This window comes from Rhinolophus hipposideros (genome assembly GCF_964194185.1).
Source record: "Rhinolophus hipposideros genome assembly, chromosome: 6".
Taxonomy (NCBI): domain Eukaryota; kingdom Metazoa; phylum Chordata; class Mammalia; order Chiroptera; family Rhinolophidae; genus Rhinolophus; species Rhinolophus hipposideros.
In genome coordinates this window covers 252,351-279,265 of record NC_138052.1, presented here as the reverse complement: position 1 = coordinate 279,265, position 26,915 = coordinate 252,351, and the positions used below count along the sequence as shown (strand labels likewise).

The 26,915-nt window shown below is 44.5% G+C and overlaps 2 protein-coding genes across 3 annotated transcripts in view; one reads left to right on the top strand and one right to left on the bottom strand.

Annotated features, from left to right (window-relative positions):
• PROC (protein C, inactivator of coagulation factors Va and VIIIa) overlaps nt 1–11,877 on the bottom strand; it is a 37,092-nt gene extending 25,215 nt beyond the window's left edge. The window contains exon 1 of the mRNA XM_081052740.1: nt 11,722–11,877. The gene's annotated coding sequence lies outside the window, so the exon portion shown is untranslated. The remainder of the gene's footprint in view (nt 1–11,721) is intronic.
• Nucleotides 11,878–12,558: 681 nt separating this feature from the next.
• The window catches only part of MAP3K2 (mitogen-activated protein kinase kinase kinase 2), a 115,815-nt gene continuing 101,458 nt past the window's right edge, over nt 12,559–26,915 (top strand). Inside the window, exon 1 of one of the 2 annotated variants that reach the window (XM_081052735.1) lies at nt 12,559–12,695. The gene's annotated coding sequence lies outside the window, so the exon portion shown is untranslated. The remainder of the gene's footprint in view (nt 12,696–26,915) is intronic. The other variant, XM_081052736.1, reaches the window with a different exon arrangement.

Genomic DNA, 26,915 nt, shown 5'->3' with positions numbered 1-26,915 from the left:
GCAGGAGCCGGGAGTGAGGCGTTTGGTTCATGCAGCGAGGACAAGGGTTAGGGTAGGGATCACCATTCATGAGTCTCCCTGTTTTTCCTCAGGGATCTGGTGAAGTCGAAGTCAGGTGGGGCTCAGGACAGAGCTGCGATATTGTGGAGCCTGGGCCGTTCTATGGAGTGGCAGGACAGGTGGGTCAGCTGTTTCTTCAGCTGAGGCAGGTGAAACCAGGAGGGGTGAGCCAGCAGCTAGGCTGCAGTGGGGGTGGTGTGAAGGAGCTGGAAGGGCCCTTTCCCCTATTGTCGTAAGTCTGAGGGGTTGAGGTCTTTGAAAAGGACCCAGTCTCCTGGGTCTAGGAATTGTGGGAGGAAGTGTCTTCGGATCTAGAAAGAATGTGATCTGCATGTTCCCTAAGGATCTGCCAAACAAGGCTAAGGGCTGGGAGGTAGGCTCCCACTGGTGAGTTGTTAGGAGGAAGATTGTCTAGGAGGAAGGGTCTGCCATACGTGAGCTTGAAAGGACTGATGAAGGTGGGGGCCTGAGGGGTGATATAGATTTAATAAGGGAGATACGGTTGGCTGTGATGGCCCTGTGTGGGGGGGTAAGTTGGACACCCAAGTAGATAACTGAGGAGGTAGAGAGTTGTGCCTTGTGCGGGGATACCCGGTAGTCCTTGCTACCAAGGAAGAATAGCGGTATATTCCAGTAGAGAGTGAGTGAGACAGACTGCACAAAAGGAGATCATCCACCTATTGTAGGGGTGTTTTCGGAGTGAGGTCGAGAGAACCTAGGGCCTGGCCGAAGAAATGGGGCTGTCCCTAAACTCTTGGGAAGGACTGTCTATGTTAGTTGTCTGGAATGTAGGGGGTTAGGGTTAGTCCAGGTAAAGGTGAAGAGGTCTTGGGAGTGAGGATGTAAGGGAATGGTAAAGAAGGTGTCTTTGAGGTCCAGGACAGTGAAGTGAGTGGTATTGGGGGGATGACAAAGAAAGGGTATAGGGGTTGGGGATGATGGATGTGTTGGGAGAACAGCTTGATGGATTATTTTAAGATCTTGAACGAATCTATAGGATCAATCGGGGTTTTTGATGAGCAAGATAGACCTGTTATGTGGGGAGTGGGTAGGCTTGAGAAGACCCCCTAGCTAAAGTCAGTCGATGATGGGCTGTAGGCCCTTTTGATGAGTGAGAAAGATGGGGTATTGGGGTTGGTTTGGAAACAAGAATGGATCACACAGCTTGATCTTGGCAGGACAGTGGTGTATAGTGATAGAAGGGGTGGAGCTGTCCCAAACAACAGGATCGACAAGGGACGGCTGTAAGGGGATCTCTATCAGAGTGTCAGAGTGCAAGGAGAAGGATGGGTTCAGGGCCTGGTGGATGAAATTGGAAGGAGACTCTGAATTTGGAGGGAATGTCTTGCTCTAATATAGGAGTAGGGCACCTGGGGAGGACTAGAAATGAGTGGCTGAAAACAGAGTTATGGAGTGAGCAAGTTAGGGCAGGGATAGTTACAGGTTGGGCCATCAACTCCCACAATGGAGATATGGGAGGGATGAGTAGGCCCCCAAAATTTAGGGGAGGCAGAGTAGGTGGCCGCTGTGTCTATTAAGGAGGCGATTAGTTTACTTGCCACGTGAAGAGTTACCCGCTATTGTGATGCTGGAGGGAGCCAGGGTCCCTGGTCTCCCTCAGTCTTCTGCGGCTAAGCTAAAAAGGCTAGGAAGGTTGAGGTCAGATCCTTCTGAGGAATTTTGGGGGGGTGGAATGACTGGGCCCTGAAAATACAGGCAGCTTTGTCTGTGGACGGAACTAAGTCAGGGGCTTTGCGCTGGAAGTTAAAGTTCCGATCCAAGGTGGTTACAGAGCCCTCATGGGAATGGGCTGGAAGCCTTGTACTAGAATCACCTATAGCTTAATAGACTCAATTCTGGAAGAGAGAAACCTGACAAGAAGGTTAAAAAGGGAAGGTCCCAAGATAATGAGAAGAGGAACGAGTAAAGAAGGCCTAGATGTAGGGAATTTCGGACAACTTTCCGTTGCGGTGACAGAAGTTATATTGGGGTCAGGCAGTGTTGTAGTAAAAGACAAGTCGTGTGGCTCAGATCTCCTGTAAGTTGAGCCTGAGGGCATGTAAGTTGTAGCGGAGACAACCAAGAGGTGTAGATTTGGCAGGGACTGAATGTGAGGTCCCCATGGTTCGAATAAATGGAGTGAGAAAGGTGAGGAGGGAGCCTCCTATTAAGGGGAGAACAAGGGGCTGAGGTGTCCCAATACCCAGTGTTCAATCCCCACAAGTATGAGTAGGAGAGGTCACTCGCAGACTGGGCATCCCCAAGACTGGGAGGATCTGGGCCCCTGGGGCAAGAGGAACCCTCTAGCCCAGCGCTAAGACTTTCGTGGAACCATAGAACAGTGAGAGAGAGTCAGAAGGTCCGAGACACGAATAGGTTTCCCTCACCCGGTGAGAGTCTGGCCTGATGTTGTCTGGGATGTCAGCAACGGAAGGGAGAAAGTCCTGAGTGCGTCCTTCTGGCAGGTTTGGGAGGGTAGCCAGAGAAAATATCTAGCCTGGGGGTGGTGGGGGAGGGGGGGAGGGGAGAGAGGGGAGAAGACAAGGGGCGATCCTGCGTTCTTCGACCTAAACCCTCCTGGGTTTCAGCACCAAATGATAGGTCAGCCGGCAAAGGAATGCACATGGCCAGGCAAGTTAAGAAAGTTTATTAAAAGAAAGTCTTCCTGCTGCTGAACAAGGACAGCCACAGCCTGGGCTGCACGCCTAAAGGAGAGTTGCAGCCCTGAAGGGGGGGGGAACTGGGGGAGGGACAGGGGGGAAGGTTTTATAGGGGCTGTGCAGACCAGGTAATATTTGAACAGAAAATACTGACTGCCTGTAAGCTACTAGCTGTTTTGTGGTGGTTTCTGTTATCACAACCTTGGCTCTGTCTGTAAGTCAAGGTCTCTGAGACCTAACATTAAGTCAAGCTCTCTAACATTCAGAGACCTAACAGTTAACATCTCATATAACCACATGCAGACATAAAAGGGGTTTTATGGAGAGTAACTTCACACGGTGATCTGACCATAAATTCCTAACTGGGCAGGTTATGGTGGATGGTCACGCCCCAGGCCTATAACTTCCTTAGTAAAGGGCTTATCATTGCCCTAAGCTCTGTCCATCATTCTTGTGCATCTAGGTTAACACACCTTTGAAATGCCACCTTGCTGTCTCCCACTTACATTTTCTCCTTAATATCAAATGCATAACAGCAACTGCAAACTGTTATTCTCAGAAGCATTCATCTCAGTCTTTTGAGATTTTGCTTCCAGGTGTATCCTCTGTTGGGCTCAAATTTTTACGAAAATTTTCTATAGGTTTGGACATTCTTAGGTTGACACACAGTATCAAGATCAAAGCCAAGGAATTAATAACACTATTAATTCATCTACTGACCTTATTTGAATTTTGCCAGATGTCTCAGTCCAGGATCCCATTCAGAATCATACATGGCATTTAGTTGTCAAGTCTCCTTTATCTCCTCCAATTTGGAACGGCTCCTCAGTCTTTTCTTGTCACTATGACACTTTGGCCAGTTGTTTTATAGGATAAATCTCACTTTAGGTTGTCTGATGTTTTCTCATTACTAGGTTGAGGTTAAGCATTTTGGGCAAGAATACCACAGAAGTGATGTGCGGTCTCAGGACACCTTGTCAGGTGTTGTTGGTGTATTTAATACTGGTCATAGTTAACTTGGATCACTTGATTCATTTAGGCAGTGTCTCTCTGAGGTTTCTCCACTATAAAGTTTCTTTTTTCCTTCATAATTAATAAACGTCCTGTTGGGAGATGCTTTATTACTATGTAAGTATCTTGTTTCTCATCATATTTTTCCTCATCAATTTTAATATCTGTCAATGATTCTTGCTTGCAAGTTATCACAGTGGTTTTTACCAAATGGTGATTTTTCTCCCATGGTTCCTTTGGGCACCATGCAGAGCTTGCCTCTGGGGTGCGCCTGGGGGTGGGGGTTGGGAGAGAGAGGATGACTTTCATTTTCTCCCTTGCATAATGATTAAAAACACCAAAAAAAAAAAATCATAGCATTTATTAGTTTTAAAATAGTACTGATAAAGTCTACTTTTCTATTTTTTCCTTTAACAATGTTTATATTTATTGTTTCCTTTTCTCAAACTAAAGAACAGTGGAAGAAATGTGGATGGACTGTTGAAATGGAGCTCACCTACCACAAATGGGTCTTTGTTCAGGGGTACAGTTGCACTCCATTTCCAAATGAGGACATCCTCGAAGCTCAGAGGGAGAGGGGCTTTCAAACACTCCTGATTGTCACCACAGTAAAAAATGTTTTACAAAATGATCTGCCATACATACACATATTCAACTTAAAATTTCACAATACAACATTCACTTATTATGTGTGACACATTTCTGTTTTCTATTCAGTGGAGAAGTCACACTATCCTGACAGTTTGACTTCACAACATACTAATGAGTGGATCAGGACCTGCAGTTTGAAAAACACGCCTCTGAGCCGAACTCTCACTGTGTCCACAGGGAACTTGAGGCCCTAAGAAAGGGAGTGAATGCTCAAAATGCTGTGGCTTTTCAGGATACATTTACTTCTGACCTTTAAAACAATGTTACATTTTTATAGATATTGGGAAGAAACAGCTCTGAATAATAAGAGTAGATTTTTTTAAAGTTTCAATAGCTGGATGAAATTGGGCTAAGGATCTTGCGCACCAGAGATTTCCTGCCCTTATTTAATAGTCCCAAATTCCTAAAGTTAGAGGCCTAAATAAATGTTTTGTCTATCACCTGTCCATTCATCCACTTCCTCAGTAAACAGTCCACATTGTACCGGGCAGAAGCAGGCATGCAGGATGAAGGTGTGAGGGCCTTGCCCTCAGGTGTTTTCTGTCTCCTTAAAAGGAAGATACACGAAGTCTGACAATTAAGTTTGCGAACTTGCTACCCATGCGCTTACATTGGCAGCACTGCACAAACAGCTCAGTAAGGTTTCATAATCGTGGTGTGTCAGTGTTTCAGCTGTGTTCGTGTTGACGTGTAGCAGTGTCTTGCTGAGTAGCGTTTATTGTTGCATTTTTTTGTGAATTAGAGCAATGAACAAACATTAAATTTCTTGTTAAACTTGGCAAGAGTGGAAGTGAAATCAGGGACATTATTTGTCCAAATTTATGGGGATAATGCCATGAAGAAAATGGCAGTGTACAAATGGATTAAACGTTTTTCTAAGGGGAGAGAATGTATCACTGATGAAGAGAGGTCAGGGCAGCCAGTAACAGGCAGAACTAATGAAAACATTGCAAAAATTTGTTGAATTGTGCGTCAGAATCGTTGGTTGACTGTGAGAAGCACAGCAGACCAAGTAAACATCTATAGAAAAACAGGAAAAATCTTAACTGAAAGTAAAATCTTAGCATGAAAAAGGTGTGTACAAAAATAGTCCTCAAGGAGCTCACCAATGAACAAACGCAAAGGAGAGTCAAAGTTTGCCAAGACCTTTCGAGAGGCAAGATGATGTTCTTGGCTGTGTTATCACTGGTGATGAAAGGTGGATGTACCAATATGACCCTGAAACAAAGCGTCAAAGTGCACAATGGAAGTCAGCCAATTCTCCACAACCAAAAGAGTTCTGTCAGTCAAAATCAACAGTCAAAACTATATTGCTAAACTTTTTTGATATGAAAGGGATTATTCATTATGAATTTGTACCAACTAGATGAACAATTAACCAAGTTTACTATTTGGAAGTGCTGAAAAGGCTGCATGAAAAAGTTAGACGACCTGAACTTTTCACCAACGATCCATGGCTCTTGCATCACGACAATGCACCAGCTCACAGAGCACTGTCTGTGAGGGAGTTTTTAGCCAGTAAACAAATAACTGTATTGGAACACCCTCCCTACTCACCTGATCTGGCCCCCAGTGACTTCTTTCTTTACCCAAAGATAAAGGAAATATTGAAAGGAAGACATTTTGATGACATTCAGGACATCAAGGGAATACGACAGTAGCTCTTGATGGCTGTTCCAGAAAAAGTTCCAAAATTGCTTTGAAGGGTGGACTAGACGTTGGTGTCAGTGCATAGCTTTCCAAGGGGAGTACTTCAAAGGTGACCACAGTGATATTCAAAAATGAGGTATGTAGCACTTTTTCCAGAATGAGTTTGCAAACCTAATTGTCAGGCCTTGTATAGGCGTCCACAGAGGAACGTGCACTAACATGGGTACCCAGGGGGTGGGGGCACTGAGGAAAGCATGAGGGCTGTCAGTCTGTCAGGGTGGAAGTGTGACCCTAGGAGAGTCGTCTTCCTGAGCCTGTTTCCTCCCCTGTGAAATGGGGGAGGTTAAGACCTGCCTCCCAGCACAGTGAGGCAGCGAGGACCTGAAGAGAGCATTGCTGGAAGACTGAAGAATAAGTGCAAGAGGACCTACAGTCGACCTGTGGACCTGGGAGGGCCCAAGGAGCTCCCCAGGTGGGACTGGGAACACAGGGGCTGATGAGAATGACAAGGAAGGGCTGGGGAAGCAGAGGCCCCATGATGGAGGGCTTTTCAGCCTGCCACACAACACTCCACCTTGTGGTGAAGTGTTCTGAGAAGGGGAGTGACATGGTCAGATTTATATCCTTCATGCTGATTCAAACAAAGGAGTCCTGCATCCATAAGAAAACTGGTGGTCAAAATCAGCACCTGGAAGACAGACACCCTGGGAGGTGACTCAGGAATAGAAAAAGCAAGCTGGAGTCTCCGGTGAATGGATGACAGCAAGAGCAGGAAGTCTGAGGCACGAAGGCAGCTGCCCCCTATGTGCGCAAACCACTGGCTTTTCTAATTGGTAGACAGAGATAGCCCTGACATCACAGAGTATTCTGCAGTCCTCTGTTCTCTGAGGAAAGGCCCTTAAAGAACCACACCAGGCTGAACCTCAGTCCTTGAACCTCTCAGGTGGGCACAAGAGGTGGGGTGTTGGGTGAAAAGACATACAAGGCTCTGAACCACAGTCTGGAGTTCCAATCCTGCCTTCTCCATTTACAAATTAGGTGACTTTAGGAGACTTAACTCTGCCCTAGACTATAGTTTCATTGTCAAATGGGGGGAGGGGTGTGTGTTACAAGTTATGTGTTTAAAGTCTGTTGTAAGCTCCAATAAGCAGTCACCCTTAACTTGATCTCATATTCTTTTACAGATGAGGAGGTCAGGTCAGGGAGGTTGAGTTGCCCGAGGCCACACAGCTGGCAGGCCCAGCAGTGCAGCGCTGGTCTGACTGGGGTGCTGGCACTGCTGCATACCAGGATCACATGACCAGGACAAACGAGCTGCCCGCACCCACAGCCTGAAGTCACTGCCTGTAAACTAGTCTCAGCGGCTGGCGTGTGCAGGAGCCAGGCAAGCCACTCCAAAAAGGAGACTCCTTTCCGGGCGGCCACCCCCCCCCCCCCCATGCAGCCCCGCAGGCGGAGACCTGGTTGCCCTGCCATGAGGCACAACATATAAATACAAGGAGCCTCTTGCTGTGACAGTGAGGCCTGCTTCCCTTTGCAGGCTGCTTGCTGTCTTTTCCCTGCTTCTCTGACAGCTCTCAGCATTCTGTCCAGCTTCTTCTGGGGCCGAGGTTTGCTCCTCTTTGGCTAAGAGCCTCCAGACCAGAGTGAGTGCAGACTTGGGAGCATGGACTTCAACACTGCTTGTGGGGCTCTGCCTGGGAGACATTTGGGACAAGGCTGCAGGATCATGTGGGAGGTGTGGAAGGAGGTTGTGGGCGAAGCAGGCAGGATGGACTTTCATCACTCAGGATGGGGAAGGCTGGCGGTGCCAGGCAGGACTTCCTGTGACAGAATGAGGAAGAAGGCTCCTGTGGATGGGGGTGCACACCCATTTCCCAGGGGTAGGAAGGGCTTCTGCTACTCTGGTGCCCCGCCTCTGTGACACTTCTCCTCGAATCAGCACTTTCCTCATTGCACCTCAAACCACCTGTTTACTCAGTTTAGCTGCAGAACATCTTGAGAGGGCACTCCCCTGGGTGGGCCTCTTGCCCTACTCATGCCCTACTCATGCCAAAGCCTGTGTGCATCATAACAGCTATTATTTAGGATTCCTCTTGTGGTCGGGCATTGAACTTGGGGCTGCATTTTTATCATCCCATTAATCCTCAAAATGCCACTGTAATGTATGCATTATTCTTTTATCTGCTTCATTTACATACAATAAAATTCACCAATTTCAGGTGGACAATTTGATGAGCTTAGACAAAAATATAGTCTTACATCTACCACCACAATGTTCATGACCGAACTTTCCCCTCACCCAAGAAAGTTCCCACCTGCCCCTCTGCAGACAGTCCTCTATCCTGGCACCTGGCAAGCACTGACTACTGTAGTCTTACCTTTTCTGGACTTTCATATAAATGGAATCATATAATACGTACTCTGTTATCTGGCTTCTTTCACTTAACATATAGCTTTTCAAATTTATTCATGTTATCATTGGTTTCTTCCTTTCTTTGCTAACCAGCTGATGAATATTTGGGTTGTTTGCAGTTTGGGGCGGTTCTGAAAAAAGCAGCTATGAGCATATGCGGTGTGATCAAAACACATAGTCAATGTTTAAATATTTATTACAGTAAAAGACACATTGCCATGAATCCCCCTCAAAATACTCCCCTTCAATTAGAACAGTTACCCCATCATTCTTGCCACTTTTTGAAGCAGATCTGGAAGTCCTTTCGTGAGTGTCTTTACCTCGTCCTGCATGACAATGCTCTGTGTCACACGTCACTTCTGGTATATGGCAATTTTTGTCAAATAAAAACATTATAGTGTGTCCTCATCCACCTTATTCACCGGGTCTGGTACCATTCAGCTTCTGGTTCTTCCTCAAAGTCAAAATGACTGTGAAAGATAATCATTTTGAATTGATTCAGGGCATCGAGGCAGCCATGACAGAGCAACTAAGACACCCTGGAAAGAGGACTTCCAAAACTGCTCCAGAAAGTGGCAAGAACACATGGGATAAGTGTATTCGAAGTGAGGGGAGTATTTTGAGGGGGATTAATGGCAATGTGTCTTCTACTGTAATAAATTTTTTTTTATTGGGGAATATTGGGGAACAGTGTTTTTCCAGGACCCATCAGCTCCAAGTTAAGTCATTTTCAATGTAGTTGTGGAGGGCGCAGCTCAGTTCCAAGTCCAGTCATTGTTTTCAATCTAGTTATGGAGGGTGCAGCCCCCATGTTCCTGAAGATCCTTGCCCACTGGGGGACATAGCCTGCATAACCCTCGGTGCTGTGAATATCAGTTGTTCTCCTGTGATTAGGTTATGCTGTGCAACACAGTTGACTTTAGGACAGAAGATTATCTGGGTGGGCCTGATTTAATCATAATCATATGAACTCTTTAAAAGCAGCGAGTTTTTTATGGCTGGTAGCAAAAGAGGAAGTCAGGCAGATATTTAACATGTATGGGGATTTGATGTACAGGAAATTCTGTTGCTGGCTATGAAGATGGTGGCTCTAGAGGTTGACAGCAGACCCTGGCTGACTGCCCACAAGAAAATGGGGACCTCAACCCTACCACAACAAGAGACTGAATTCTGCCAAGAATAAGGCTGGGAACAGATCTTTTTCAGGGCCAGTTGACATCTTGATTTCAGCCTTGTGACACCAAATAGAGAACACAGTTGTGATGCTGTGCACTTCTGACCTACAGAGCTGTGAGCTAATAAACAGGTGTTATTTCTAGCCACTAGGTCTGTGGCAGCTGGCTGTGCAGCAATAGGAAACTAACACAGCAGCCTCTCTGAAGTCTTCCTTCTTTTCCCGCACACCTGTGACACCTTCCTCTATGCTGCTGCCACACTTCATACACATCCCTGGTACAGGGCATTGCCAGGTATTACAATGATCTATTTACCAGTCTGCTATCCTCACAAGATTCTGAGTTCCTGAGAGGTAACAGAGACTAATATTCCATCACTGCAATCCCAGGCACAGAGCAGGAAGGCAAAAATGCTTGTTGAATGAAAGTTTCATCAAGAAAAAGAAACTCCAAGATCATTCATTTGTAATCATATATATGAAAATAGTAAAGATGCCAGAGATTTACTGTCTAAGCAAAAGGAAAAGTCACCAGTGTAAAAGGGGAATGAAGAAAAAAGAGATTATTGATATACATGTGGGGTGTTTCTAAGGAACCAGTCCCTAGGTGTGGTAGGTGAGGGAAGGAGTGAGTAGAGAAATAAGGAAAAGTCCATCTCTAGATTACTTAGTAAACAAGTAATTATTGAATTTCTGCGCTGTGGGTTAGGTCAGGAACCACGGACAATGAGGTAGAAGATTGATTTAAATTCCACCCTCAAGGATATTGAGATCTTCCTTTCTGGGGCACACCAGGCTTAGAATGTTAGAACCCAAAGGAATCTTAAATACTTTGATTTTATGCATGCATAAACTTAAAAGTACTCCACTTTTTAAACAAGTGGGAGCAGAGTGATTTTCCATTTAGCTCTGTATTTTTGAGGTCCTTCCAACGACCTTCTTTGTGTTGGCTGCCTGAGTCTCTGCAAAGCATCAGCTCAGTCTGATAGTCAATTAGATTGTTCTCATATGACAAACACCTGTCAATGGACATCTTTGCTCCTGAGCTTTTGATTCCTCTGCTAATGGGTCTGTAACAAAAATTCTAGGAAGGAGACCTAGATATTTCGACATTACACAACACACTCTCTGTCAGACCCTGCCTTACAAACAGATGGCAGCTCTAGCTCCTCTGACCAGCTGGGGCCTCTGACTTGGGGCAGCTGCTTACCTAGGGGCATGGTGGGTGCCGTTCCCTCTCTCTCATTTCAACTGCTGGAGTGGAAATGTGGTCTGGTATCGGCAGGAAGGGGGTGTGATCCATAATATACTGAAAAACCAAGTAGACATTGAATGAGGGAAAGAAAGCTACTGCAAGTTGTAAGGGGTATTTTAGGAAAGGAGACGTGGGGAGGGAAAGGTGCTTTTTGGATCAGAGAAGCATGGGGTGAAAACATCGAATGCAGGGTAGTCACATCCCACAGGGCCACCAACGCCAGCGGGATGAATCTGTATTATCTCCTGTGGGTGATGGGGTGGGGAGAGAAGGAAGGATTCATTGAGAAATTCGGCTTTTAAACTGTGCCACTAGGTGGTGCGAGTCACTCAGCTGTCTGGACCAAAGTTTCACCAGCTTTCAGCTAGAATGATGAGAATTAAACAGAACCCCCGTACAACTTAGTCGGTCTCCAGGGCTTGGTTTACGGTTAGGTGACTGATGACGTGGCATGCAGGGTTTGTGGTCCCGCTCCCCGCACAAGAACGCAGGACACGGTGAGGCCAAAAAGGAACACCCACGGTGCCATAGGTAGGGGAGCCATACCACTATGTTCTCGGGGGAGGCTGGGTTGGAGACACAAGAAGCAGGCTCCACAGGACGCGCAATCCACCCTCCGCTTCTCTGTCAACCAACCCCTCCAATGCAGCCACGGCAGTTATATCAGCGGCTAATGGCAAACTGGTTATAGCTGACGGCCATCCACCACCACAGCCAGCACCTTTCCACGTGAGGTCGAGAGCCTGGAAACTGCTCTCTGGGACTCTGTCCCCACACAAGGATAATTTCTGTCCTTTAGAAAAAAATTACGAAATGAGACCCCAAAATTAAGAGGCCTACTAACCATCGAAACTCGAAGTCGACCACAGCTTCACAGCGGCTTGGGGCTAGGCCCGCAGTGCACGCGGAGACCTTCTTGGGGACTTGCTTTGAAGCGGCGGCGCCAAGGCCTTCCGCGGACGCCGGAAGACGCGGTCCCGGCTGCGGGCGTGCCGAGCGCGCCCAGCTCCCAGCCAGGAGAGACCGCCGGGAGCCAGGGGCGGGGCCGCGCGGGCCGAGCCCGGGCTGGGAATCCCAGCGCGCAGAGAGGGCGGGGCCGACGGGCGTGCGCGCGCGCAGCCGTCACGGAGCAGGCGCGTGCACGCTCCCCTCGGCCTCCGCTCTGCGCTCTGAATTGGGCGCGCGCCCGCAGCGGGTTGCTCCCGCGGGCGGAGGGCTGAGCGCGCACGAGCGAGCCGGCCGTGACGTGCGCCGCGCTACGCCCTACGTCACGGGTCCGTGTGTAGTGGCGGCCGGGCTGCCCTCAGCGGCGGCGCCTGACGAGGGTGGTGCGGCCGCTGGTTGCAGCGTTCGGGGGTCGCGAGGTTCGCGCGGCGACGACGAGGACGAAGACGACGACCTGGAGGCCCGGCACCCCTAGCCGAGGAGTCGCCACTCCTGCCCCTTCTCCGGCCTCTGGCGGCGCCTGGCCCGCGGCTTCCTCCTTTTCTGCCCAGCTTCCCGCGGGCCTCGGGGCCGCGACAGAGAGAAGCACCGAGGGGCGCCGAGCGGCTCCCGCCTCCCGCCTCCCGCGAAGGGCCGCGCGCCCGCCATCCGGCCCGGGCTCCATGTGAAGGAGGGACGGGCCTGGCTCCCCGGGCCGCGCCTGACTCCTCGCGCGCCCCTCCGGCCCCCGGGGGTCCGCGGCCTCCCCGACCGGGGGGCGCGGTGACAGGCCGCGCGGGGCGGAGGGGCGGGCTAACAGGCCGGCGCTAAGTGGCCGGCGCAGGCCCTTCGTGCGGCCTGCGGCTCCTTCCCCACGTCCCCGCGGAGTGGCCGGTACGTGCTTCTGTGAGTGTGAGTGCGCGCGCGCGGGCAGGGGCCGCGGTCGGGCGCGGGGCGGGGGCCGCAGCCGGCCTGCGCGTGTTCCTGGGGCGGGGATTCCGCTAGGTGCTGGCCCTGCTCCCGTGGGCGGATCTCGGACCCCTGCGTCCTGTCCTGAAGCCCAGGTCTGAGCGAAGTGGACTGCTGGGCTCTGTAGCTGCCAGACACGGACTCCGCAGGGATTTTGTAAGATTGCAGCTGCATCCTGGGAGAAGCTGAAATGTGACATGCAGTAAGCGAGAAAGTGCTTGTCTTTGCACTGCCACGTTGTGGTCATTGTTGATGACGTTGGATCCCCCCTTCTCTCTTTAGGGAACATTTAGCTAACACTGAACACTTACTGTGCGCCAGGCAACCGTCGTGCATTATCTCACTTCATTGGCTCAGCCCAGTGAGGTGGGTACGTGTCTCCCACTCTACAGGTGATCAGATTGAGGCTCAGGTCAAGGCACTTGCCAAGGTCATGCAGGTGGTAATTTGCGCTCCTTGATTGGAATAGGATTGTATTTCTGCGTCTTGCAAAAATATATTTAAGGAAAATGAGAATAGCTGGAGAGTTTCTCCCTGGGTGTAAATTATGAATATATAGGTAGATGTAGTTTACTTCCTCTAACATAGGATGTTTGATGTGTTTTGCTGCAGCCTAGCCAAATAATTTTCTTGGCTTATAAAAAAATGTTACTTTTTAAAAGGTGACTCTGTCACCTTTACCTCTTTTGCAGTTTGCCTGAACAGAAAAAAATTTCCCCATATCAAAAAGAAGAAATATATTTGGTAAAGCTGCATATTTCTTGAAAAGGTACAATTTTACTTGTGCAGTTTATTCTTGATGCATACAGGGAACTCACAGTTGCTTGAGATTTACTTATTGCAAAATTTGTTGCTGGATTATGTGGCATTGGCAACACACGTAGTAATTTGCATTGTCTTATGCAATATTTCTGAGTTGAGTGTCAAAATTTAATTTCTGAGTTGAGTGTCAAAATTTAATGTGTAGAATATTGTAGAAAGTTGTATTTTAGTGGTGTGATTTTTTTCCCCCCTTTCATTTCTGTGTGGCCACTAATCGGTGTTCATAAAATAATTGAAAAATCTCATTTTAGCATTGGCCTGTACTATTTCTTTGATTATCGTTATTAAAAAAGTAAAGAGCCTTTACTCTTTACAGAAGAAAATGTTGATACATTTCTTTGAGTATTTGAAATGTCATGCATAGCTTTAAATGTTTAAGAAATCTGTTAATACACAATTATAGTACTCTATAATTTTCTCCAGTATATTATCAGGTTTAAGAAAATTTGTAGTTGAATGTAGAGAAAATATCAAATTGTAGAGTTAAGAAGTGGATAGTTCACAGATTGATTTGTCGTTTGGTTAAAATATAAACATGTTGAGCCCTGTTGAATTATGTTGAATATGATACCATTAAAAGAATGGTTGTCTAGTCATGCTCTCTGTATGTCTTTTTGAGAGAACTAACTGTTAAAGGCTTATCACAAATAATTGGATTGCATTATAGACTCAATCTTTTAAGCGGTGGTTTAGGTGGAGCTTTCATTTCTAGTTAACCTTATTGTTACCAAAGAGGTAAACTATATTTCACAGATGCTGTATTAAAATGAAGTAATGTTTGGTTCTTGACAGTTTCGACAGCTTTGGTTTCAGGTTGATTTTTTTTTTCCTTTGTGAATTGGAGATCTCTAGTTTCTCTCCCCACTTGATGTTTTATTATGAAATAATTTTAAGCATCCAGAAAATTGCTAATAGTGGACATCCCTCTAGGTTCAGCATTTGTTGACATCTTGCCATATTTTATCTATAAATATGTGTATATTACTTTTGGCTGAACCGTTTGAAACTAAGCTGTAGACATCATGACACTTTACACCTAAATATGTCATCATGCATCTCCAAAGATAAGGACATTTTCTTATACAGCCAAAATACCATTATTATTAATTTTCTTAGTTCATATTTTCTTGTTGATAATTAGTTAACAGTTTCTTATTGCTAATTTCTTATTGTAATCTAATATCCATCCATATTTAAATTTCCCCAATTGTACTGAAAAATCTTTCACAGCTTTATACAGCCAATCCCACCAAACCTGGATCCCATCAATGTTTATTCACTGAATTTGTTAAATTTTTTTTATCTCTTCTAGGACAGCCTCATCTCCCCCTTTTTAAAAAAGATGATTGTTTTAAAAAGAGAATAAGCCATTTTGTCTTATAAAATGAGTCCCATTCTCAATTTGTCTGATTTTTTTTTTCCCCCTCATGGTGTCATTTAGAGTGGCCTCCTATTCCCCCATATTAGCTAACTGTAGATTTAAAGGGTTGATTTATTTCAAATTAAATATTTTTGGACAAGAATAACTGCTAAGTGATGCTATGTACTTCATATTGTTTCCTATTAAGAGACATTATTTGTGATGCTGTGTTTGATCACTTGCTATAGGGGTTTAGGTAAGGTACATTTTCCCCTCTGCAATTAACATGTAACATCCATGTGGTAAATTAGCACTGTAGTGCTAGCCTTTTCGCCATTAACTTTTCACCTAATACATGTAGTTGTAGCATCTATTGCTGACCTTTGTCAGGCTAACTTTTCAATTTCAGTGCTAACAATCTTTTGTTGGTCTATAGACAGAAACAAAATCACAGGAGTTGTAAAATATCCTGTGCAACTATATGTATTAATCAGATTGATTTTTGTGGATTTTTAAAAATTTTAATTATGAATTCAAGATGTTTCCTGTTATGCATAAAAATAAACCTGGCTTGAGAAAAATGGGAAAAAGTCAATGGCTATTTTTTCCTGTGCTCTCACTCAAGAAGTGTTTTTAAAAAAAATTTTTTAAAGCCAATATTTATTGCACAGAAATAGCCAGAAATACAATAAAGGAAGAGTGGATTTACTAAAAAAACATTTTGAGAAAACTGTGTATTTTCTGGTGTAATGGAAGGAACACTGGACTGAGAGGAAGAAGATCCAAATTCTTGTCCTAATTCTACCACCATGTGAAGTTCAAGAATTATAAGTTTTTTTTAACTTCACTCTGTCCTCATTTCATAATGAATAAGTTAGTGAACACTTAGGAATTTCTGATAATGAGGTGTGTTGTTTACATTTAGAGGTGAACTTTCATTAAGCCAGATAGAAATATGTCAAATGTATGTAATATAAAGTTGAATTTCCCAACTAATTAATTGACACTTAGTAGGTAATTGTTTTAAAGAAGGGTTTATAATAGGATTTACTTAAGTAACACATTCTCTCATTAATAATATGATTTAATTCATGAAACAGTTTATGTGAAGTTTTTCTACACAACTCTTTTGTAAATCAGGAATGAACTGTATATATGGAAATAAAACTTACTTATACTCAAATGTTGTGTGAGATATACCTATATCTATATACACACAGTTTTAAGAAAATGTGTGTATAACTTTGTCTTTTGTCTTGGCTATCCCTGGGATTTGTTGACTTTGTTTCTCATGGTGATTAATCACATAATTGCTTTGTAACATCTCTTGTTGCCTTTATTGTTATTAGGTTGGTGCAAAAGTAATTGCAGTTTAAAAAGGTTAAAAATTGCAAAAATCGCAATTACTTTTGCACCAACCTAATACTTAACTCTTAGACTGTTTCTTAATTTTTTTGTTGTACTGTACGTTATCTTCCCAACTGATGGGAAGATAGGGATAGAATCTTCTTTGGAGTCCCTTTTGTTACTAGCACACTGCCTTTCTTATGGGTGCTCAAGAGTGTTTTGAGATTCATAGTACAATAAATTTAAAAAGCACTGTGTGGTTTATAAATTGGAAGTATTTTCTAAAGGTATTTTTTCTCCCATTTGTGCAGTTAGTCATTTAGTGTGGACTTTAATAATTAATAATGACAAACCAAAAGAATAGTTTAAGGTGTGATTTTATCAGTATTCTTTTGAAAATTCAGACCCCTGATCACCACTACCTTACGCAGCTGTTCCTGGAGCACTCTGCATCTGCCTCTGCCATTGTACTCACCACACTGCACTGGAATCTTGTCTGTGTCCTCCATTTGGAAGTTAGTTCTTCAAGGGCAGAGGCAGTGTTTTGTTGATTTTAGTGCTCCAACACCTAGCATAGTGTTTGGAGCCAAATGTTTATTAAAAAGAGAAATGACAGACAGAAGGGGTCTCTCTTTACAGTGTTCTAAAATTCTTACAAGGTGATGCTAACCAAATCATTGATAATTTACAAGTTTTCTTTGTTCTCTCGTGGTAGTTCATTTTATTAGAAAACTTAAAACAATTTACATTCTGGGGCCACCCCGGTGGCTCAGGCGGTTAGAGCTCCATGCTCCTAACTTCGAAGGCTGCCGTTTCGATTCCCACATGGGCCAGTGGTCTCTCAACCACAAGGTTGCCAGTTCAACTGCTTGAGTCCCGCAAGGGATCGTGGGCAGCACCTCCTGCAACTAAGATTGAACACGGCACCTGGAGCTGAGCTGCCTCTGAACTCCCGGATGGCTCAGTTGGTTGGAGCGCATCCTCTCAACCACAAGGTTGCCGGTTCAACTCCTGCACTGGATGGTGGGCTGTGCCCCCTGTAACTAGTAATGGCAACTGGACCTGGAGCTGAACTGCGCCCTCCACAACTAAGACTGAAAGGACAACTTGACTTGGAAAAAAGTCCTGGAAGTACACACTGTTCCCCAATAAAGTCCCGTTCCCCTTCTCCAATAAAATCTTAAAAAACAAAACAAAAACAATTTACATTCTAGACACAGATTTAATTTAAATACTGCGTTTCCCCGAACATAAGACCCTAGCTGGACAATCAGCTCTAATGCGTCTTTTGGAGCAAAAATTACTATAAGACTGGGTCTTATATAACATAATATAGACTGGGTGTAATATAATACAATATAATATAAAATACCGGGTCTTATATAATATGATATGATATGATATATGATATAATTTAAGACCCGGTCTTAGATAAGACCGGGTCTTATATTAATTTTTGCTACAAAAGACACATTAGAGTTGATTGTCTGGCTAGGTCTTATTTTCAGGGAAACATGATATTACATTAAAGATACTCATTTAATCCCTGTTAACCCAATATATTAGTTATGATTATACTCATATTAAAGATGAGGGAAGTGAAGCATAGAGCCAATAAATTCACACTTCTTGTGTGGGATAGAGCTGGGACTTGTACATAGGCGGTCTGGCTCTAGAATCTGTGCTCTGAACAATCACGCCATGATGTCTGTCTGCTTTATCGGGGCAACCAGGAAATTGGATTTGCCTTGCCAAAGTAATATTATCATTCATGGAGTACCTACTGTGTACCAGGATGGGGAGGGCACTTCTAGAAGGCCTTGAGGATGAGGCAACAGTTAAACTAAATTAACTAAATCAGGAAACCCTACACGTTAACTGATCGTGATTATAATGTTTAATTTAAAAATGTAAATACATAAAAGATAAGGAAGAAAATAAAAGTAGTAAACAGTTAAGAGTATGAACTTGAGAGTCAGACCTGAATGTGAGTTCTAGCTTTACTGTTTAACTTCTATAACACTCACTTTCCTTATCTGCAGAGATAATACGACCTGACTCATAGGTTTGTTAATGAGGTTTAAATGAGATAATATGTTTAGTTATGTACCTAGCATATGATAACTGTTCAAAAAACATTATTAGTGTAGAAATTTATAATCTACACGGGTGTAAATCAAAATGAATTTTAAACTGTAATAAAAATAAAAAAAACATTTATTTCAGTAAAGGAGCTGCAGCCCAGGAGACACAGATTCAGGTAGCAACCTAAATTGTGTTCCCCAGAATAAAAGGGGAGGCCGCCTTTTACAGTGAAAGTTGCCACCCAGGTTCCCAATTAGGGATAATTTGTCTCATGTAAATGAGGCATCACATTGTGCAGTTCTGATTGGAGGGGACAGGTCTTAGTCCATTGATAGAAAGATGAAACCTGGGTTTCCCTGCAGTGGTTGGCCAGGCAGCATAAACAAGCAGGGCCATAGTGCGGGAAGCCCAGGTTCAGTCTGAGCTTCTACCTGGTATAGAGTGTGGGAGGAGCCCCTGTCAGCAAATGGCCACTAGGCTCTTATTATTTGTAAAATGTGGGCTCTTGGTTGACAAAGGGGAGTCCATCTTGGCAGATAAATTCCTTCTTGGAGTTCACATCAAATGAATCTTTTTGGGGGTACACACAGGCCATGTCTTTTGATGTACGAAGAAGCCCTTTTATTTACGAAGAAGCCCTTTTATTTAATGTGATTAGGACTGGTGGTGGTCAGTTTAATTTTTAAAAATATGAGGGGAACAGGCTTTGAACAGTGTCCCCAAAATCTCAGTGGCATAAAACAACAAAGGTTGGTGTTTTGCTCATTCTGTTACCCACCTTGGGTTCTTAGGCTCTCTAGGAAGTGAAAAGAGGCCAAAGCAGAAGCTCAGACAAGATTTATTGTGCTAGAGCTCAGGGGAGAGAGTCTGTGAGGAGTACTGCAGCTGCTCCCGGGAGAGAGCACTAAGGCTTTATACAGAGAGGAGTTAAGGAGGGCTTGGCATCAGCTGGGGTGATCCTCTGCTTTCTTCCTGGTTATGCTGCTTGTGCAGACGTAGCTGATGCTGAGGTCCTGGCGCATGCGTGGTAGGCTCAAGATGGCAATGGTGCTCATTGCTGCCACCCCAGGAAGGTTCTATAGTGGTGAACTCGAAATTGTGTGTGTGTGCAGGTGGATGTGGGGTCCACTACCTTGAGGAAGTTTTATGTATGGGAAGTTGCTTTTCTTGGCCTCCCAAGAGTAGCTGAGCTGGGTGGTGTGGGATCTGGTGGTTAAGGGAATAGAGCAGAGCTGTGTCCCTGTTCTGTCTTACTGTGTGTTCATTGAGGGTCTGTGGGGGACTTCTGCTCGATATTGTCATTCTTACTTTGGGTCCTGCTTTGGAGCCTCACTTCGGAGCCACTGATGTAGAATATTTTTTTTGTGCCGGGATCGTGTCTTGTGAAACTGAAGAATGGAAGCACGGACCAAGAAGAGGCGAAGAGTTGTAAAAGAGGATAGTTTATTAAAAGTAACGAATAAAGAGTTATAGGTCTTGGAATGAGAGGGGGTCCCCACCAGGTTGCCCAGAGATTGAGGCAAAAGTTCTTACTTTTATGCCTTCCCTTGCCTGCCTGGGGAAGGGGGCTGGCTCCTTCTAATGGGATTCATCTATCAGACTTGTCCTGTTTGCCTACCCTAAAGGGACTAACGAACCCATCTGTATTTGTCAGATCTCCTTTGTTGGGCCAAAAGGGATTTATGAGATAATTTATTAACCTCAAGGTGCATTCTCATATCTTTGTCCTAGAGTGAAGGAAACATTCCAGAACCTGGAATTTCAGGATATGGCTGCCTTTTCTCTATTTCACCAGCGACCTCCCTGTTTACTAACATGCTAACTAACCTGTCTCACCACTACCTGGAACATTACTGGTTGCCAATTGTAAAGAAAAAACACTATATTTTCCTTTATATTGCACTCAATACTTCTCACACTTAGGGTCACCGTGTGTGTGTGGTTTTCCACACACCAAGCAACTCTGAGATACCAGCTGGCTGTGCTACAGTTTAACTCAGTTCTGACACTGTCTACCTGGAGATAGTGTCAGATCCCACAGGTGAAGGGCTCAGTCCTATAAGACTTCCCTTCCTTTTTAGACCCAGTTGCAAGGCCAGGTAGTTAACCTAAGCTTCTGACCGAATGGCTACAAATTGGAGGTTCCTGTCACCCCTTCTTTGGTTTAATTAATTTTGGCTCATAGAATTCAGGAAACATTTTACTTACTAGATTACCGGTTGTAAAACAGAATAACTCAGGCACAGCTAAATGGAAGAGATGCATAGGGCAAGATACGGGAAAGTGGGGGTGGGGGTGTGGAGCTTTCATGCTCTGAGTATGTTACTCTCCCAGCACCTCGAGGCGGCTACCAATCCAGAAGCTCTCCAACGCTATCCTTTTGGGTTGGGGAAAAAAAAAAATCATTAAAACGGAGGCTTCATTACCTAGGCATGATCAGTTAAATCATTAGCCTTTGGAAGTTGAACTTAATTTCCAGCTCCTCTTCTTCCCAGAGGCCAAGGGGATGGGGCTGAAAGTTGCAAACCTCTTATAGTATCACCTTGTTGGTTCTCACTCGCCAACAGCCTCTATCTATAGGTGTTTTTTAAAAGTGATCTTATTAACATAAACTTGGCTCAAGTGTGGTTTAAAGGGATTTGTTTTGAATATCAAAAGGTACATTGTTCTTATTTTAGGAAATTCCAAGGGTTTTAGGATCTCTGTGCCAGAAATGGGATTGAAGACCAAATATATATTTATTTTCAATAACAGTTGATATTCAATATTCAAATATATATTTTTATAAATCACAATATCATACCAAGAACAGAAAGAAAAAATGGAATGTGTCAAAGCACACTGTCGCTTTTAAAGCTTTTACTTGGAAGAAACATTGACACTTTCACTGACATGTGTTGGCCACAGGAAGTCTAATGGTTGTATCTGAGTTGAACAAGGTAGGGAAGTTTAATAGTTCTATATGGTCAGAAGGAGAAAATCAAGTACAGATGACCCTGGAACAGCATGGGGTTGGGAGTCTTTCTTTTTTCTGCCTAAGCTGTCTCGTTCCCTTGGTTATTCATGGCAATTAATGAGTTATTATTTCTCTTCCTAGATATCTACAGGAATGGGTCCTTCAACAGGTTAATAGGAAGTGGTCTTTCTTTTGTTTTCCAGTAGGTGTTGTTAGAATGTTTTATTTTCTCTCTGACTGCAGCCTTTTATTCCCTCTCATGCTGTAGTGTTACATTTACTGCACTGTTCTGGCTTCTCACAATCGGGGGATTCCATGCAAGGCGGGTTTCTCCTCTGTGAACTGGTTACCTAGCTCTCAGGGCACTGCCTCCGTGGGGGGATGTGGAAAACTTCTGAAGTTCCAAAGCTCTTCCTGCACTAGTTTCAGAGCCTCTTTGTTTCAGTGGCTCTGTTTACTCCTGCAGGGATCCACCAGGTAGGTGGGGCCAGGGGCCGGGTGGGTTGTGAGAGGTGGCCCAGAGCAATGGCAGCGACCACCAGCACTGACCGTCCTGCACCCAAGTCTCCCTCCCCTTCACTGGGACTAGTTGAGTCTACGGCTATGGAGCCACAGTTCTCAGAACTGCAAATGTTGTTTGATGTGACATTGCTACTATTCCGTTTCTAGCACTGGGAGGTGGGTTGGGGCGAGCTCTGGGAGGTTGGAGTGGGGGCGGCTAGGCTCTGTGTCTCTGTCTTCCATCCTCTGCTTGGCAGTGAGGGCTTAAACCACCGTTTTCAGCCTTCTTCCCTCAGTCTTTGCACCGAGGTCTCTGCCATGAGCGTTGGTTCAGCCATGTTGTATGCTGATCCCTCAGGCGGCACTGTGGGCCAGAAGGGGAGTGCTAGCAGTCCAGATTCTTCCCGCTCCTGCCACTGCTGTAGCTCCGGAATGCAGGGAGCTTGGAGCTCCGGTCTGTGTTCTGCGTCTGCGTTCTGCGGCAGCGCACAGCCCTTGTCTCCGCACTTCCCCCTTCTTTCCTCCCCCACTCGCACAGTTTGCCCACCTTTAGATTATTTCAGTTGTTCAACTGTTAGTTTTGCCTGTCTGCTGTGCAGGGAGTCCTCTGTGGAATTATAATTGTTGAATTTCTTGTAAATTCCAGGGGGAGATTTGAAGAGGTTCACTTCATGCCACCATTTTTATGATGTAATCCACTTGAGGGATTTCTTGCAGAGAGTTTTCATGAAGAGAATACCACAAACTGTTCCTTACTGTATGTTGAACACTGATGGTAGGTAGGATGCCTGAGTTTGGTCTTAACTCTGACATTAATTAGTTCAAAACTGTGACAGAGTGACTTCAACACTGCTGAGTTTGAAACAATTGCCCTGGTGATTTCTTAAAGACCTGTCTGGCCTGTGATTCTGTGAGATCCACAACTTAATAGAAAATAGTAGAGTCAAAAGATTTAAGTTTTCTTGCTTGGGAAGTTATTAAAATGACAGCAGTCCACGGAAGATGTGTTATAGGGTAGCATCGGAAAGATAAGTAGCTTTGTTTAAATGTGATTAATTTGTCAGAATATAGCCAGATACCTTGTGTTGAACTATGCTTAACATTTGGTAGGCTCTGGGTAAATACCCATTGAAAGAGTGAATGAATAACTTCAGGACTGATATGATAGAGATCAGAATCACTGTTGGGACAGGTTTGTGATAAAATCCGGGGCAGTGATCATTGAGCTTTAGAAAGTAACAGAACAACTGAGTTATTTTAATGTTACAAACGGGGAACCAATACTAGTGAAATATGTTTTTGTTAATACTTTAGCCAAAAACGGAAGGAAGGTCTTTTTTGAAAAGAAAAAATATTATTGGAAAAATTATATCTGCACTCTTTTATGCCTCCTAGAAATTCAAAAATAATCTAGGGATAATACTTGGATAAATTCAAAATGATTACATCCAAAGAAGCTTCTTTGTACACCTGAAACTAATAATTGAAAAATAAATAAAATTGGATTTAGATCTGGGGGGAAAATGAAACTTCCTTGCTTCCCAGTGAAAAAACATTTGGGACAAACCACATATCAACACATTTTTCTCCTCAGAATCTTTCTGTATCCTTCTTCTTTCTTTTTCTATCGTCGCATGTCTAACAAATGCATAGAAGTAACCCATATGCTCTTAGCTTGTTTTGTCTTTAGTTAATAAGTTGGTACTGACATTTATTAATATGATACCAACTCTAGTGTATTTTCTGTCATTTAAATCTTGCTTTTTTTTTTTTTTTTTTGCAAATGGGAAGATAAAGTAGGGAGGTACAGCTTCTTTAGAATGAGGGATACTTCAGCTTGCTAGGAAGCAAAGATGGCAGCACAGGACTGATGAAGGAAGGCTTGACTGGAGGCTATGAGAGAGCTTAGTGGCCTAGATTTGGTTATGCAGAAAGCTCTCAGAAGGGAGAGTTGCAGATATTTCTTGTCAGTAGATTTGGAGAAAGCTTGAATAGTTGCATTAGTTAGGGTTCAGTCAGGGAGGCAGAACTGCTAAGATAAGGAATAAGGGACTTATGAAAGGAGTAAGACTTTACACAGTGCTCTTATAGATATCACCTACCCATTTTACAGAGGAAGAAACAAGCTTGGAGAATTTGAAGAATTGTGGGAGAAACTCAAAAATTGGAGTCTGTAAACGGGAATTGTCAGACCAGAGAAAAGTCACCAATCGGCGTTCTTGAAGCAGTGGTGCAGTGATCAAGTCAGAGTGGGGGGGGGGTGAATCTAAGAAGCCAGGGATGCCCAGCTGCTAGGTTGAGACCACACAATAGAGCTGGTGGAAAGCTCATGGAAAGCTGCATAGCTGTCTCTTCTGTGGTCTTCAGTCAGGATTTTGGTGTTGGACTTGAGGTTGCCATTTGGACAGCAGGGTTGGCAGTCAGGAAGACTACTCCATGCAGAACGGGAGAGCAGAGACATGGTGGGATTCGCTGGCAACTCTGCATCTGTCTGTCTAGCTATGATCTTTAGAAGGTCATTTTCTCCTTTGGCCAACTCTAACCTGGAACCATATGGGAAGAGAATTCTGGTAAATGTAATTTGGACTTACCCAAGTTAAACACAGTATAAAGGCCACCGCAGGTGAGGGTCGAGGGTGGGGGTCATAGTGGGGGATGTGATAGCTGTGGGAATCCACAGTGATACTTTGTAGATCTAGGTTCATTCTACTCTGAGAAAGCAAGTTCTTTAAATTCTCCAAGCCATTATCCTCCTTGTGAAATGGGGAGATAATATCTACCTTAAGGAATTGTTATGAGGATTAAATGAAATGTTTGTAAAGCATTTAGCAGAGTTTCATGAATTTGCAAACTATAACATTAATAGTAGCTTTTATTGTAATAATGAGAAGGGATTGAGAAATAGGAAAGTGTATTTTGAAAGGGGAGGGGAGAAGTAGAGAGCAAAGATGGAAGGAGATAAGATAAAGTAGATAAATATCCTGTATGTGAGAATGTTGTAATCTAGCTTCAGAGAATACATGTAAACATATACGGTGTTTAATTAGGAAGCTATTATATGAGGTATTATCCTTTAAGAAAGATGACTCTGTCATGTTGAGTGGAGAGGAAGCAAGTGCTGCACTATATTCCAGAATAGATGGTGATGTACATGACTGCTGAGCACACTGGCAGTCCACAGAGAAGGATTATTTTTCTGCTTCTATCATTGAGAGAGGGAAAGATGACCAGAGGAGAGGGATGAGGAAGGCTTCAGCTGGGTCATTAAATGATGGTTTGGACCAGTGGAAAAAGGGGAGGAATCATTTCTGACAGAGCAGAAATAGAAGGTGGGTATCAACAAGGCTTGCAGTGCTGCATTAGCACAGCTCAGTGCCTAGTGACGCCTACACTGATTTTGGTGGTCTGATTGTAATTTCTAGAGATTGTCTGTGTTTGCTCCTGCCAGTTGCCCACCTCTGGACCGTCAGTTATGGCCAAGGGTGTGGGACTACACGGTGCTGATTTGGTGACACTTAGTAATCAAGTGGTCCTTTGGAGGTGGTGGTGGTAGAAGAGACAAGCTTCATGAAGAAGGCCACTATGGGTGAAGAACTTCGATCACTCCCTTTGTTGTACTTGTTCAGTATTCTATAATACCTTGTTTTTCTCACTTCCAGCTAAGCTTCTGTTTTTGTTTTATATAATTAATACTTATTTAGTTTACTGTGTTAACCGGTGTCTTGCCAGCTTTTCTTCTAGAATCACTTTTCTTCTTTTTGAAATATATCCTTTAGAAGTTTCTCAGCTAAGTGTCTGTTGATGATAAACTGTGATATTTGTTTGTCGAAATCTTTAGTCTCAGAGAGACGTCATCAAAATGGCGGCGTGAGGTGAGCCTCTGTAAAGCTCCCCTGGAATTTACAACTAATCGAACAACAATAACTCCACAAAGAACTCCCTGCACAGCAGACAGGCAAGATGAAGAGGCCCACTACTGAATTCACCTCCAGGTGGGCGAATCGCTCGAGCGGGGGAAGAGGGAAGGAAGTGCGGGGTCGGAGCCTCACGGATGCAGGACGCAGACCTATTTCAGTGCTCCAAGGTCGCTGCATCCCGGAACTACCGCAGCTGTGGGAGAGGGAAGAACTCGGACTGCTAGGGCTCTGCTTATGGCCCACAGGGCTGAGGGGGCAGCATGTAACACGGCTGAACCCAATGCTCACGGCAGAGACCTCGGAACAATGACTTAGGGAAGAAGGCTGAAAACGGTGGTTTAAGCCTTCACGGCCGAGCAGAGAACGGAAGCCTTAGGCACTGAGACTAGCCGCCCCCTCCCTACTCTCCCAGAGTTCGCCCCGCCCCCACGTGCCCGGTGCTAGATGCGGAACAGTAGCAGTGTGAGATCAAAAGAACAGAATATTTGCTGTTCTGGGAACTGTGGACCGCAGACACAGATTCGCAGCCCAACTAGTTCTGGCAAGGGGAGGGAGCTGTGGAAGCAGGACTGGCTGTGGCGGTGGTCGGTGTCATTGCTCTGGGAAACCTCTCACAACTCACCCCGCCCCAGGCCCCACCTATCTTGGCGGATCCCTGCAGGAGTAAAGAGAACTGCTGAAACATATGGGCTCTGAATCTGGTACAGAAAGAGCTTTGGAACTTCAAAACCTCTCTGCATACCCACACGGACCCTGCGCCCTGTGACCCAAGCGAACTATTAACAGGAGAAGCCCGTCTCCCAGGGAATCCCCCCCATTGTGTGAGAAGCTGGAATAGTGCAGAGAAAACATAGCACTACCGTGTAAGAGAGAAAAAAAAGGATGCAATTGGAGAGAAAATAAAGCATTCTACCAACAAGTACTGGAAAAAAAAGAAAGACCTCTTCCTATCAACCTGTTGTAGGAGCCACTCTTGTAGATGTCTAGAAAGAGAAATAATAAATCAGTAATTGCCATGAATAACCAAGGGAACAAGACAGCTCAGAAAGAAACTGAAAAGTCTCCAGAAAAGGAAGTCAAAGATATGGAAATATGTGACTTAAGTGACAGAGAATTCAAGATTGCAGTTCTGAAAAAACTCAACGAGATGCAAGAAA